The sequence below is a fragment of the Cynoglossus semilaevis genome, chromosome W (genome assembly GCF_000523025.1).
Source record: "Cynoglossus semilaevis isolate Cse_v1.0 chromosome W, Cse_v1.0, whole genome shotgun sequence".
Classification (NCBI taxonomy): Eukaryota; Metazoa; Chordata; class Actinopteri; order Pleuronectiformes; family Cynoglossidae; genus Cynoglossus; species Cynoglossus semilaevis.
The window spans coordinates 15,467,497-15,480,744 of NC_024327.1; the positions used below are offsets into that span (position 1 = coordinate 15,467,497).

The 13,248-nt window shown below is 38.5% G+C and overlaps 1 pseudogene; it reads right to left on the reverse strand.

Annotated features, from left to right (window-relative positions):
* Positions 1–2,657: 2,657 nt before the first annotated feature.
* Positions 2,658–12,867, reverse strand: LOC112486343 (huntingtin-interacting protein 1-related protein-like; annotated as a pseudogene).
* Between the last annotated feature and the right edge of the window lie 381 nt (positions 12,868–13,248).

Below are 13,248 nucleotides of genomic sequence, written 5' to 3' on the forward strand. Positions count from 1 at the left end.
ATTTCAGGATCGATCCGCACATCACTTATCACTATTCTCCACTGAATGAGACGGAGAGAACATGTGGAGGAGCGTTTATTTTATATGCATTGCATATGAAATAAGCGCAACAACTCGTGCAATAATATGCAAATATTGCACAAGCTGTGCAGGCACTCTTCACGTGAGTGCTCGGCCATGGAATGTGTTTCCATGGCCGAGCAGCTGCAGCCAAGCCACGCATCACCAAGTGCAATGCAATGGTGTAAAGCACGCCGCCACTGGCCTCTAGAGCAGTGGAGACGCGTTCTCTGGAGTGATGAATCACGCTTTTCCATCTGGCAATCTGATGGACGAGTCTGGGTTTGGAGGTTGCCAGGAGAACGGTACATTTCAGACTGCATTGTGCCGACTGTGAAATTTGGTGGAGGAGGAATTATGGTGTGGGGTTGTTTTTCAGGAGCTGGGCTTGGCCCCTTAGTTCCAGTGAAAGGAACTTTGAATGCTTCAGGATACCAAAACATTTTGGACAATTCCATGCTCCCAACCTTGTGGGAACAGTTTGGAGCGGGCCCCTTCCTCTTCCAACATGACTGTGCACCAGTGCACAAAGCAAGGTCCATAAAGACATGGATGACAGAGTCTGGTGTGGATGAACTTGACTGGCCTGCACAGAGTCCTGACCTGAACCCGATAGAACACCTTTGGGATGAATTAGAGCGGAGACTGAGAGCCAGGCCTTCTCGACCAACATCAGTGTGTGACCTCACCAATGCGCTTTTGGAAGAATGGTCAAAAATTCCTATAAACACTCTCCTCAACCTTGTGGACAGTCTTCCCAGAAGAGTTGAAGCTGTAATAGCTGCAAAAGGTGGACCGACATCATATTGAACTCTGGGTTAGGAATGGGATGGCACTTCAGTTCATAGTATGAGTCAAGGCAGGTGAGCCAATACTTTTGGTAATATAGTGTATCTCCTCTTTGTCTCCTACCTGGTAGCTCCATCTCTAACATTCTTTTACCAATGAGGGTTTCATGAGCTGGAAGCCCAAATGATGTAAAAATAAACAAATACTTGAGGTTGTTTAAATTGTGGGCCCTGAATCTATAATCTGTGAAAGTTTGTACTAAATTATGAATATTTTAAAGTATAAAATATACTGTGTAATATATCAGTATTTATTTTTGTTGGTACAACTTTATAATTGTATTGTTATAATAACATTCATCTTTTTTCTCACTAGCTACCTGACTGCCTCCAAAGTAATACTGCTGGCCAGGGGACTGCAGGGAGCCACGGCTGATTTCCAGAGGAGGGCAACAACACAGGCAGCAAAAGACATGGTCAACTAGCTTTCTTCTGGCATGTCAGCTAGATTCCATAGAATGGAATCCAACCACATCCTTGCGGATGCTGCTGCGCCCCGGATTCAAGAGGATGGCATTCATGGATGGCAGAACTGCAGACGAGGCTTTTCAAAGAGTATCAACTGCAGCAGCAAGATTTGCAATTAGCAGCAGCGAACCCATCCAGCAACTGGTCCAAGAGGAAGGAGCAGGCAGTACTGCACCAGAATCAGTTGTTTGGAGCTATTTCCATGAGGAAGTAAGGATGGCAAAAATCCATCACAATTTGTTTTCTTAATCTAGGATGACATTAGTCAGTCCAATCTCATAAAAACACATTTTATCTCCCACCTCTATGAGCAGGTAGCTAGAACAGTGGCAACTCGGACCCCCGCAGCAGACGCTGTCATGGAGGTGCGGGCGTACCTAGAGGAGTCTCTTGTTCCAAAAAATGAAGATCCTCTCAAATGATGGAAAAGTCGGGTGCCTGTGTTATTGGGATTATGGTTCAGAGCTTTTTTTTACTAAGTGACTATATGCACCTCCGGGAAGTTCACTAGTCAATTGTACAGTTTGTAGTAGTACTAGTGGGCTGTATGCACATTTTTTTTGTATTGTTAGAAATGTTCTTGTGTGGAAATTTTGCACTAAAAGCTTTTACATGGAACTTCATTGTAGCCTGCTTTGTTTTTTATTGTGTATGTCAGTGTTGCATAACATAAGTCAAAGTAGTTTTACACATACAAACACTTTTACATAGGGTAAATAGTGATCTCACTATCAACTCAGAGGGATATGGCAGTGGAATATTTACAATGAATCCATATCAGAACCTTCCTGTGGGTAGAGAGTCCACTGAAAGGTACAAACCACCCTAACCGGGATTCAATCTTGCCCAGGAGGTGAACCCTGGGATTCCACACCAATGACGGAGACGTTGCATCTGGGCCAAAGTGCCACTGTCTTACAGTACATACAACCAACAATTTCTGATGTAAGTTTAGAGCAAGTTTAGATTGTCCCACTAGAGAGATTAAAACTTTGTTAACCCAACAATCTCTTTTAACTAAGTAGAAAAACATATTAATTATACTATTAAGTTTGCATGTTCTGTGATTAGCTTCCTTTGGTTGACTGTTCACTCTGAACCAATTTATATGAAACTATGAATGCGAGCGTAAATTGTTGTATCTACATATCTATATAAATTGAAAAAGTATTCAATAAAACATAATCAGATTACACTGTAAAAGGCATGAAGTAGAAAGCAACAACACAATGAGTTTATTGTTCATTCGTTTCACATGTACACTTCTTACACAGAGAAACCACCTTCATCTTTACTAAAATATATTAAGAGATCTGAGTGTATAAAGACAATTCATACAGAGGAAAATGACAGAATATACACAGATATATATTTTAAGACCCTGTTGGAAAAAAGCAGCCAAAGGCAAAGTGGACATAGGGTCTTTCATCAACTCACCCTAAATCCTTATAATCAGCATTAAAGAGGCCTTTGATAATGAGGGACACCTACATCTCATTTGTGTGCAAGAACTTAAGTCTATCTAGAAAATATAAAACTACATCCATGTTGTTCTCTCATAAAGGGACATTCATGAGATACAAGTAACAATCTGCTTCACCATGATTCTAGTTACAGATCCCACATCATCCCACGGACAGTTATCTCTTCACAATGTACAACTTACTTCAATAATACAGTACATTCCGAGGCGTCTGACACATTTTAGTACTGTGAATAAGAAGCTGTTTTGCACGTCAGATGAAACACTGTCCATGATGGAGGCAAAGCCAAAGGTATGTCAAAAGATCCGCAGCAGCATGGATGCAGATGTTGTGAGAAGCCAAAAAACTTAACGCCCACCACAAAGAAAATGACCAACATTTATGTGTATATTTAGTGGAAAAAAAAAAACAAATGCGATGTGCTCTATAACATGCGTCCAAAATAGTGTGCAAAGTTCAGCCAAGGCATTTTCCAAATAAAGTAGTGTCAAAGATATGCTGTTGATTGGGGTAGTTAAAGTTGTAACTCTAAAAACAGTGTCTATATTTCAAACATACCAGAAACACAAAAAAAAAAATACTTCACATAGCATTAAAGCATAATAATAAATGCTATTATTCCTAGCGACATGTACTTAAATAAAAGGGTTCTGCCTGATTGGCATGCATGTTTTTTTTTTCTTTTTAAAAAGGGGGATTAAGACAATGCATCCCTTACTGGCATCATAAATCAGGCTTCAGGTCCATTTTGGCAAAAAGGGAAAAATAATTAAAATGCTGGAGGAGGAAGTGGATTGTCAACATGTTAAAAAAAAGGAAACATTTCTGTGGTTAAAGCAAACTTCTGTGCAGCAGTTGTTCCTTCTGCCCAGGCCTTTATTTGAACTGAAAAAGACACAAAAGAACAGATTAAAATAAATATAATCAAAGGTCCACAAATAGTCTTAACATTATAATTAATAACAGCAGGCAAGTATAATGTAGGGCGCTTTAAAACAGGCAACTGACTCAATAGCGTTAAACTTAAAGCGTGTGAAAATAATGTGTATAAACTGTGTAATGAGACAAGAGTAATTGGATGGATGATGAAATTATAGGATATACAGTGCAAATCCTTCAGTAAAAGTGTTAAAATGTTTTAATCTGATTTCATAAAATATTCATGTTTATTCATGACAGCCCTAGTCATTATAGTTAAATACAAAATATACATAAATAAAGTAAAAGAAAAGTTGAAGTAGAAAGTATAAAACATTGACGAATCTGTTTCAAATGTTAACTGTTAAACTCTAATGTCCAAGGCTCAGAACTTACTGGATTTTTGGGTAGGACGTTGGGTTTCTCTGCTGCCCCCACGACCCGGTAATGGATAAGTGGATGAAAATGGATGGATGGATGGACGTTGGGTTTCTGACCCAGTGCAGGTTTCTTCATCAGAGCAGGTTTAGAAGGTTTGGGCGACAGACAGAGGATGAGCTGGTGAGGAGATGGAGACACTGTTACCCTCAGAAAGCTGCTCTAGTGGAACTCCAGCTAACTCGTAGTGCTTTTTCCTAAGCTCCCCCAGACGCAGACGCTCGTTTTCCAAATGACTCTCCAACTCCAGAACCTTCACCTGAGGACAAAGAAAAAAAAAGTCAACACAATATCACCTAGGATCAAAAGTATTCTGGGGTTTTATATTTTTTTCCACACTACTACATGTAAATAAGTCCCAGTAAATTCTGGTGTAATATCAAGAATGAAGGCAATTTAAAATTCAGTTTTCATTTAGTTTTCATACAATTATGTTGTGCTAGAAATCTACACTAAACTTTTGAAATTCCTTTCATAAAACTTTGTACACTGAAAATCTCTTCTGATCTAGACCTGTGGTTCTCAATCTTTTCCACAACAAATACCACTAGAAGGAGCCCAAGTTCCACCAGTATCACACATACCATAGTTTGAGAACCAGTGACTTAAAATAGACCAATTAACTATACAGATTTCTTACTAGAATGTTTCCTTATTATTGTAGAACTTTGAGCTTTCATTCAGGCTAAAGGACTCGACTTGAATATTCTCACTTTAGGTCTAAAGAAAAAACCACTCATTTACATCAATAGTTTCCTGTTCTGAAATACGTCCTGCTTCAATGCAGGGAGGCCTTGAAATTATGACATTTCCTGTTGCTTTGCAAAAGGAAATGCATGAATGCACGTTTGAAGACAGTTGAATCATATTGCATTATAAACGAGTCAAGTTAAATAAGCCAAATCACTATGGATTTAAATGTAGTCAGAACTGTATAATATGACAGTTTTTGTTATTTGTTTTGTTGATGCACATTTGATATTATGAATCACCTCAGCTGCTGCAAAACCATATGTCACGTTATTGTACTGTGCTGTTTACACCTGAATGACTAATATGTTTTGGAGTTCAACAGGTTATTAAAGTCAGTATTAATTAAGAATTTTATAGCAAACTGAATACAAAAAAGTTCATTTGATTTTCATATATTCTTCTGCTCACTTATCACAGAAATCTGTTTTCTTTTTATGCATTTAATTATAACAGTATGATGTCCATATATAAATAGACATTTATAAGACAGGTTGACTGAGGAATATAATCAATTTTTAATCGAACAGCATAATGTATAAAATGCATAACTCTGTTCTTTAATGTATCATTTGTCTAAATTCTAAAAAACATTAACCAAAACCATAAAGTAGCATGTACATACTGTATATGTGCTCATTTCACTTCAATGTTGGTGGTGGTGAGAACGAGGATAAATGTGAAGAACCTACCTGTGACTCCATCTCTTCTTTTTTCAGCTTGATAACGGACATTCCAGAGAAGTCCATTATATCTATATATTAAATATTGAGATACAATTAAATTTATTAAAATTACACACACCAATCAGAGTAAAACAAGACAAACCTTTCTCCTCCAGGTGCTCCTGGCCTGTCCTCATTGAAGCCACCACGTTAGCTGCCATTTCATTCACACGTCGAGACGCCTGCTGGAGGACTGTGACCCTCTTACTGTTGCGGCCGGCCTTGACCTGAAAGAAGACCCAAAGAACATTAGATGGATGGAGGTAGTTGATGAGGTTTTTGATTGCATTTCAGACACTGATCTGCTGCTACTGCGGGTTAATGATAAATAAATCGTAATGATGCAATTACCTTGGAGGCAGCGACCAGCTGTAGTGTACTAGCAGCAATCTCGTGAGAACAGACAATCAGCTCTTCATATTTGCCTGTGTGCAGTACCACCTTATCAGCTGACTCTCTGTGAGGGAGAAAAAAATAGACTTGTCAATTTCCATAACAAAAAAAAATCATTATGTGGACTAAATATCACTTATTTTTTCACAACAGTGCTCTGTTCAAGTGTTGTGAATATTTATGAGAGGGAGTGTTAAACACATACATCATTTCAGAATTAACTCAGAAACTGCTATCGTTTATCTTAGCCTTTAAAAACAACTTTAAAATGTATGGGATCATTTTAAAACCCAGGAAGTGTAAATGGGAACTTACACCATCTCTGTTGCCCCCCAGCCCACAGCTTTGGCTGCAGAGATAAATCCTTCAGTCCAGCGAGAGTTATTGGCATATAATTCCTTTATGGATGCTGCACCCTAAACAAAAACAACATTAGCAGAGTTAACTGTTTATTCATAACTAAAATGATAATCAAAGATAGCAAAAAATAAACCTAGCTGTCCATTTCGGAAAGCTAAAGTCCAAACAGAGATACCCACCTGCCCACCCTCTACAATCTCCTTCTGAAGGTCTGTGGATGCAATGATCAGCATGTGGATGGCCTGGGTGAGCAGGATAAAAAAACAACACTATTCATGAGTCACTATTAAGTATTTTGTGTGAAGTATTATCTGTGCAAAAACACAAATCTACAATACCTTCATCAAGTCTGTTCAGAATTCTGTAAAAGTTATATTAAAAACTGTAATTACTTTGCCTTTCTCATATGGAAAATAAAAATGTACTCATACTGTACGTTGACAAGCAAAAACACACAGAGAACAAAGAACACAGTTTTCTATTAAAAGTTGGTATGTGATCGATGAAATCAAGAACAAACACTTAACAAACCTGTCACTGACCTCCAGCTTAATTCCTGATGTGTCCTTTCGAGCCTGATTCATCATTTCCTAGAAAAACAAACAAATTAGATTTATCAGACAAAGATGATTATCTTCCAATTTTAGTAAAATACAAATTTACCAAACTAAATCTGATCATAAGTAATGCATCTATTCTGTGAACAGCCTCCTCAATAGCTGCAGATGTTTCTTTATCCATTTCTTTATCGACCAGATCTCCCAGCTCATCCTGACGCACGTCCATGTCTTTAGGACGCAGCTCCTGTGAAAAAAAAAAAAAAAAAAAGTGAAAGACTGCTAAGAAATACACATTAGCATAGTCATGTTGTATTTGGTAATTTGTTTATGTCATTTTGTAGTCTGCAGTTGTGGAAAACAAACACAGTGTCAATACTGTTGATGAGATCTGTGAAGTATTTACACTGGTCTGGATTCAAAGTGGAAAAAGCATGTGCTTCGAATACTTTTTTTACAATTATTTTATGCTTCATTATTCTGACCTGTCCCAAATACAGGATCTTTTGAACGATAACGCGAACAGCAGCTGGGTCAGCCCTCTGCAGGGTGGTCTTGGACTTCAGGTCCCTCAGGTACTGCAGATTCTTAGTGGCACATCCTCTGCAAATCTCTGTCAGTCCTGCAGAGGGCAACAGAGCAAAAGTCACAGATGACTATTAAAATGTTTATCACTCCGCTGCCTCTTTCTCAGTACTCACGGTCTGCATGGTCAGTAGGTGCCATATTTGCTGTGGCACTGCCATTAACGATTGTATCAGCAGCCAAGTGGGAGAACTGGGTCAACGCCCTGAGCAGCCCTCCAGCATCTGGTTATAAAAATATTATGATAAAGGAGAAGTGCATCACATTTTTCAATCAACCAACATTTCATGACTCAATCAAAAAGCTAAATAAGAAATATGTGGAGAAAAAAATCTCACCCCCCCATGTTCTTCAAATAATCTCCATGGCCTTTCTTTACTTTGTCAATGGAGCCGGGTGTGGCCTCTGCACGACTGATGAGATAATCTTTGTTTAGAGGAGAAAAAAAAGATAAGATTTTGTCTGTGTAACACTTTTCTTCTCTTCTCATGTTTTACATATGCTGTAAGAGACACTGCCTGACCAAAAAAAGGTCACTCACTATTTTGTTTTACAAGAACTACCAAAAACTTAAAACAGTTTTCAGCACATGTCAAAGACTCTTAATAAGGTTTGGATGTACGTACCCTGCTGAGACTACACAATTTGGGAAAATGTTGACACCAATCAATGTTCTGTACTTAAGTGCAGGCTTAGCCACATGTGTTGACATTATTTTTGGACAGGCACTGTATGGTGGGAAACCAGAGAGCAGACATGTGACCTGGAGAGCTGGCGCAGCGTACATGCAGAGGATCATCTAACTTGGCGACAGCATCTTGGATGATGTTCTCAGCTTCGGTGATGGTTCCCTGCAGCAGAGCAAACCGTTCCTCCAGGAGCTTCTGCTTCAGCTTATCCTCCTGACTTGTCTGCATTTACACAGAAAAGCTCACACAACTGAACAACACACACACCTGAGCCAAAGTACACCAAGGGGCTTATGCTGTTTTGCTGTTAGCAAACACTTTAATAGTCCAGTTTTTAAGTTAGTAAAGGGAACTATTCAAACATGACATGATAAAAACAGACAGCCCTGAAATGCAGTAACTGTACAACCATTGAAAGTAATATTAACCCTCTCTGTATTGTGGTCTTTTATATCATCCTTGTTAAGAATATGCATAATATGTGTCTGAATTAAGCCAAATCTTTTTGATAAATATGGTTAAGATTTTTTCTCAACAAAAGCATTACAGTACACACTGTATTTTGGATGTAATACACGGGTATTACAAAATCACAAAATCAAACCATACTATGCCAACTGCAGGGGCTTTCTATGCATCTAAAGAAAGAATGCTGTGAAGCTGAAATTTTTGCTAAGTTCTTTCGATCTATGCAAAACACCTAATTTAAAATGGATTTAGTACTGTAAAAAAATATTTCAGGACTATAATGACCATGAATGCAGACATGAACTTCTTTTCACTCTACTGTCCTGTCTGACCTTCTCCTGCAGTTTGCCCTGCAGTTCTCCCAGCTCCCTGCTGCTCTTCTCACGCTCCTGCTTGAGCGACAACTGACGAAGCCTGACACAGTGAGGACAGCTCCGCCTCTTTCTCACTCACAGATCTCATCAGATGCTCCTTCTCTGCCTGCAGAGCTGAGCATGAACTGTTCATGTGCTCTTTTGACTTGAAACGAGAGAGAAAGAGAGAACCATGAAGGACGAGGCCAGAAGAGGCAGATGGCAGCAAGTGTTAGAGAGTCCTTCAGCTAACTTTCAGTATGCCTCGAGCCTATAACCGCCTTGACCATGACTGTGAAAACTAAGGGATAAAGAGAGAGTTTCTGACCATGTTGTTACAGGTGTGGACATTTTCACCTGCTCACTGGTCTGCATTGTCGCTTTTATGCGCATCACTTCTGCCATCTTCTCCTCCAGCTCTCACTTCAGCCTCTCCATCTCAAACTTCTGCTCTTCCAGCTGTATTTACAAACAAACAGCATTGAGCAGGAGTGACCGGTAAAACCATGGCTGAGATTAACAGAGACAAAAGTTATGAAGTAGCGAAACACAGCACGAACCTTCATGTCAGTCTTGTTTTATCCAGTCAATCTCAAAGGACAGCTGCTGTTTGGTCCTCTCCACCTCTTCCTGGGTCTGCTGGGTTGCAGACAGCATCTTCACAGTGTCTGCACTCTGTCAGCACATCAACACAAATATAGTGTTACCAAGTGCAGACAATAAGGCGTGTTTGGCCAGCGCAGCTGCGTTCAGGAAGTTAGGAGGAGACTAAGGAGAAGATGAAGGGAAGCAGATGCTGCTTAAACACTAAAGACTGTCAGAGACTGTCTAACCCTTTGCTGTTGTATTAACATTTAGGGAAAAAAATGACAAGTACTCCTAAAAACAGTGTTCAGTATAAATAAAAGCAGAGAAGGGCCAGACAAGAGCATTTCCCCTTAATTTATGGTGTGTTTTTCTTTTTAAATGTATTTCATTTTTTTAATGAAAAACAACTGAAAAATAAAAGCTATGTTTAAAAGAAAAAAACTGACATCAACGTACAGTTAACATATGACCGTATAACGTACAAGCAAACAGCTAAAGGAGATTAAATGTTTGCTCTAATGCTATCGACACCTTTCAGTGTCCACCCAGCTCGTATTGTGTAAAAGAAAGAATCATTGGAAGAGGAAAACTATTTTTAAAAAAGGGTGTTTTAAGTCTTTTGAAACAACAACTGTCACTATGTGAAAAGTGTAATAATTTCCCATTTCCCTTCCCACTGCGCTCATACATCAGGTAGCCTGGGGATCTTAATCAGTCTCTTGAAGTACAGCATGTCTCTGGCTTTGTTGAAAAATGTCTTAAGGCTGCAACACAGAGAGAAATATGTTGCATAACATAATTATACCCTTTTCCATGCACACTGTACCATAATTAAAATGTATAATGTGGACACAAAAAATGACAATAAATTAAATCAGACTTTAAACTTCATCAAATTCAAATTCCCATTGTGGCTATGTGAGCTGAAATGATGACTAAGAAGTTTCTTGCATAAAATTATTATAAGATTGTAGAAAGAATAATTGCGGCATAAAAAGTGGCATGTTTTTCCTACCAGGTCAGTGGACCTCAACTGAATAGGTTGTCAACAATAATAGTAATCAACTGCTACTAATCAACTAAACAACATTAATAATAATAATTTCCACAAGGCAAAGAATAAGGCCATGTTTTTTTCATGAGGTAATTTGAATGTTTTATATAATAATAAAGTTACTTTTCACTCATTTGTAACTTTTGACTAATTCTCAGTCTTAAGTTGTTCCAAATCGAATGTCAATTTTGTACCTTAATGCACTTGCAAGAGATTCTGCAACATAAACAAAACACTTTTACCTCTGATTCTGTAATGTTGGAGACATGAGGTAACTTTCACAAGCCGTCCTATCTTCAAATTGATTGGAATTTGAGTTTTTTTAAAAACCAAAAAAGCAGTTTTGATCTTTTTGTGGTGGGTCACTGATTACTACAACTTACAGTCTATTATCAGAACCTACGTTTAAAATAAGATCTAACAACATTCTCTTGCAATCATGCAGATATCTCTCTGAACTTTGACGTGTGTGACATTGACAATTAAAGAGTGGTGACAAAGACTGGAGGGTGGGGACCATTTGCATCATAGACTGGGTGAGGCAGAAGGATTAAGTTGCAGATTTCCTTTTCCTAAAAAAAAAACAACAAAAAAAAACAATCCCTCCATCTCTTTAGCTCTACTCTCATTGAGTTGTAGATAACGTACCTTTGGAACTGATCATGGAAACGGTCGCGATGACCTTGCAGGGTGTCAGCTGGGAGACCTGAAATCCAAGATATAATATACATTTTTTTCTTTAAAAAAAAGCAGAAAAAAATCCCTACATTAAGATAAAGATATTTCTAACAATTTAAAACACCACAGGAACAAGCAACAACTGTTCTTACAGGCGTGCAGCTTGAACTGTAATTTGACAATGATGTGGTAGAGGGGACTGCAGTCCTGGATAACATGGATAACAGGAGCCAAGTGACACTGGCCAGATGTGAGCGAGGAAATGGCGATGGATGAATTGAGCTGTCGGATCACTGCAGACAAAGTCAGAGACAAAAGGAGAGAACAACGGCTGTTTAATCCTCTAGATTTTGGGAAGAATTTTTAATACAGACCAAGCAGGAACACTTTTATTTCTCCAGAGTTTCTCTGCTTTGGTCTCATCCACTCAAAAAGCTATTAACCTAGGGGGTCACATTTGAATGGTTGCAGGAAAGTCTTGAGGGTGACTTTAATTGAAAACTGTCTCAACACATTGACACCATTAAGACATCGTCTAGAGAATCCACAGGAAGTTATGTGGGTGTGGAGGCAGATTCTTACTCAGATGTCCAAAATTAGGGTCGTACGTATACCTGTCATTTCCTTTGAATTGGACTGAGCAGAAAATTATGACTTTAGTTTGTATTAGGTTGGCTAAAGTTAGTGTGTGTGTTTATATAGCCTCCTAGAAATCACCTTGGCATTTTCTTACTGTGGTTTGGGTAGAAACATCAACACGTTTAAGTTAGTTCTCACCAAACGTGACACGTAATTACAATATTAAACCTTGACCTTTCTACAGACGACCTGTACCAACAGAAAAATTACTCTTTTCTTAGGTTATGGGGTCAGTATTCCGTTCTTGATAACACTTCCCCGTCAGCTCTTGGACATAAATAGATAATGTCAGCAGGTTGCTGATAGCTCAGGTTTCGTCTTTTTGAAAGAGAAAACAGTGGGAGGAGTTGTCCGCCTCACCTGTCTCAGCCAGCCTCAGCTGGCTGTCCATGTAATCAAACACCGCCACTGTGAGCTGAAACCTACAGGAAAGAAGTTGATACCATCGTAAGAAAGATAAATGAAGCAACAGCAATTCAGTCCTATGGAAGTTAAACAATAAAAAATGTGCATTTTTTTAAAAACACTATCAACACAACTGGTTAAATGGTAAATCAGCACTGATATGATTGATAATGATAGTGGACATTTATTTTAAAACTACATTAGCAATAGTTTTTTTAACTCACACATTATTAATGTCTGTGCCTGCAGTGCGCTCTAGGACCTCGTCTGTTAACTCCAGGTTAGGTGGGATGTCTGCATGCTGCATTGTGATGACGTAGAGTTAGGGGTAATTTAAAATTACCCGTTTTGTTGAGTTTTCAAATACACACGTCATAATGCACTTTTACCTTCACATGAAACTCCATTTTTACGCAAAGAAAGCCACAGCAGCAGAAGGAATCAAGGATAGGACAAAAGCTGTTAAAAACATCACAGCTGACTGGAAGTTTTCATTTGAAATAATACTGTATTCTGTATTCCATCCATTTAAATGAATCAAAAGATGACTCACCATAGTTTTCCTACTTCTACCATAGTACTGTGATGTCTCATGCAGTCTTGTAAAACCTGTGAAGGTAAATGACCCCTTGTAACACTGGTCAGCTTCTGGGCCATTGTGGATGAAATGTATTCATGTGTTCATATTTTATAGAAGTATGCAACATATATAATCATGTTTTAAAAAGATCATAAGAGATGTGCTAAAACATATAACCAGCTTGAACATAAAATGCTGCTTAAAGCTA